The following is a 2,804-nucleotide window of genomic DNA, read 5'->3' as shown; positions in this document are numbered from 1 at the left end:
TTCAAATAAATAAATAAATGAGAGTTTCTTTTCTTTCTTTTTTTTTTAATGGAATATATTTCCTAGAGACAAAAATCTGTAGCAGAGAAGGTAACATTAAGTTTGGCACTTAAATATTTTGAACTAACATAGTTGAGAAATACTATGTTAAAAGTTATTTATTTTCTAAAATGTACAAGTGACTGACTCATTTTTATTATCACTCATGCACTGTAAGTCTGGAGAGCAGCAGGTTGCTTGAAGATGCAACAAATATTCTTTCAACACTTCAATAAACACAATGTAAACATTCACTTTAATAATGTTTCCTTTGTTAATGCAAAACTGAGTGCATTTTTTCCTTCCCTCTGGCTGAGCTATGACTAGCTGAGTAGCAACAGCAGAGTGCTGAAAGAATTTTTCAACAGCAATTTGCTTGTTCTAATTTACTTTTCAAGGTTGATGATCAGAATCATTATGTTGCTTGCAAAAAGATCTATTTCTATTAATTTGATCCAGTCATTCTTCTTGTTCTCATCATATTTAGCTTCCCTGGCAGCTTCACCAAGTAAGTTAATTGAATCAGAAGTGCCATTACCACTCCAGTTCTACAGTTTCATATAAAAAATGAACTCCTATGTCCTTCAGAAACAAATCTGCTACACCTGTTGAGAAAGTATAGGTGTACTGAAATGAGTAACTCATGTATTTCCACAGGATGGTGAGGAAACCTTTGCCTTTTGCTCTTCAAATACTCTTTTTAGTTTAGTAGACCTATGTCTGCAATGGGCAGTACCTATGCATTATCTGTTTAGTACTCACTTTTTTAAAAAATAAGAAATTCTGTGAAGGTCTGCTTTTTGAGCTAGAACACAATCATCATCATCAACAAGAGCAAGAAAGAGAAATCTTGTGTAATTTTCAAATTATTTTCTTTCATGTAATTTTACATGACAACTGTTGAAAAAGCAAGGCTTACTCCAAATGTGTAATATTCTAAAAACGTAACGGGAAACAAGCTATTCCCTACATTTGCAATAAATTTCAAAATAGCTATTTTCCCAATCTCCCTTCTGTGAGGGAATGTGTGTTACTACAGTTCCAACCTTTCAAGAGCTCCAGCTAAGTAGTCTGAAGTTCAGTGGCATCACATTCTTCACACTAAACACACCTATAAAACTAGTGGAGAAAAGAAACTCCAACTTCAACCACTGGCAAATTAATAAGAGTTAACATAAATAAATTAGTTCACACTTTCTTCGAAATTGGGTGTAAGCAGGCTTTGTGTATGAAAGAGAAAAATCACAGGGTTTTAAAATATAGTCACTAATTATCTCTTTATAACCTGCAGAGGGCACCCAAGTCCCTTGAAGGAAAAAGTAAAAATTTAAGAGGAATAACTAATTTAAAATTTTTTCATTATAACAAAATTTATAAACATAATATATTTCAAAGAGGCCATTTAAAGGAAACATGCAGTTTTGACTTTAATGTCTGACAGATTAGAAATGCAAATTTTCACATCCTACTGGAAAAAAAAATTCAGCAGGTGGTTTTTAGTGCGGAGTATTTGTCCATCTGTAAATGCTTGTGCATCACACATTAACATTACACTGATGTCAATTATGCAGATTGGCCAGGGCATTAGAAAAATCAACCAGCCCTTGCAGTATCCTGCTTATAAGGCAAGAAACTAGTGATACAGGTGCAGCCTTGTATTGTTCCAGGCTATACACAAACACTAATGTTATATCCATAAAACAGCTGGTGAGGAAAGTTGGAGGCTAGTTGGAAAGACTTCAGGTCGTAAGAGTTTTAATCACTTTGTTTCAATCACCAAGGACCTCATGAGTTTATTAAACTCATTTTCAGTTTAATGAATCCTTTCATTACTATTAACTAATACTGTGTTTGGAGGAAAGATATTTGAATATTTGACCTTAAAATATTCTTCATCTTACATGATACCGACATGTTTCACAGGGAAACCCACCAAGTCAGACACACTAGTGTTGTATATATTTACATAAATTCATATACTTGTATATGTATGTTGTGTGTATATATACATATTCTATGATGGTCAATTTCAAAATATATCCTGTTTTATTGAATAAATATAACTGCACAGAGTGTAATGATTAAAAACACTAGTTTCTTAGCAACATAGCCAATGGGAACCTGCCCTCTATCTTTATAGAATACTGTATCTTATATTTTTCCTGATCCGCAATTTTGCTGTGGTTTAGGAACTTGCTATGAAAATATATTTTGAAACTAGTTATTAAATTGAAACTAGAGGAGGCTGGCTTGGCACAAACATAAGTTAGATATGCACTTCTTTGAGTCATTGTTTCAATTTATAAATTAGATCGCAAAAAGTCTGAGCCAAAAAAAAGTATAATAGTCTAAATACATCACTTGTCTTGTAAAATGCTACTACAATAGTAATTGCTAAGCATTAAAATGCTTTGCTTATAATTCAATCATTAATCAAAATCTAATCTTTAAAAACTATTTTGTAACAAATCACTATACTTTTTTTTTAAAAGGTCTTAAAATATACTGGAGGAATAAATCCTCTGATTTGACATTTTACAAGATAAAGATTGACATTACTATTGAAACAGTTTTAAACAGCAAATTGAGAAACCTAGCATGAAACATTATCTTAAATTTTTTTCTCAAAATACTGTGCAAAATTCCATGTAATATTTCAAAATTTAAAATTATGGAAGAAGAGGTACTCACATAACGGAGAGAAAGGTAGGCAGAAAAAATTTAATTACTCGAGTATTTTGGTAATGCTGTCACTTTTTTTTTTG

Source organism: Rhinopithecus roxellana, chromosome 5 (assembly GCF_007565055.1).
Source record: "Rhinopithecus roxellana isolate Shanxi Qingling chromosome 5, ASM756505v1, whole genome shotgun sequence".
In the NCBI taxonomy this organism is placed as follows: domain Eukaryota; kingdom Metazoa; phylum Chordata; class Mammalia; order Primates; family Cercopithecidae; genus Rhinopithecus; species Rhinopithecus roxellana.
The sequence above is the reverse complement of the archived record's forward strand: the minus strand, read 5'-3'. Positions refer to the sequence as shown.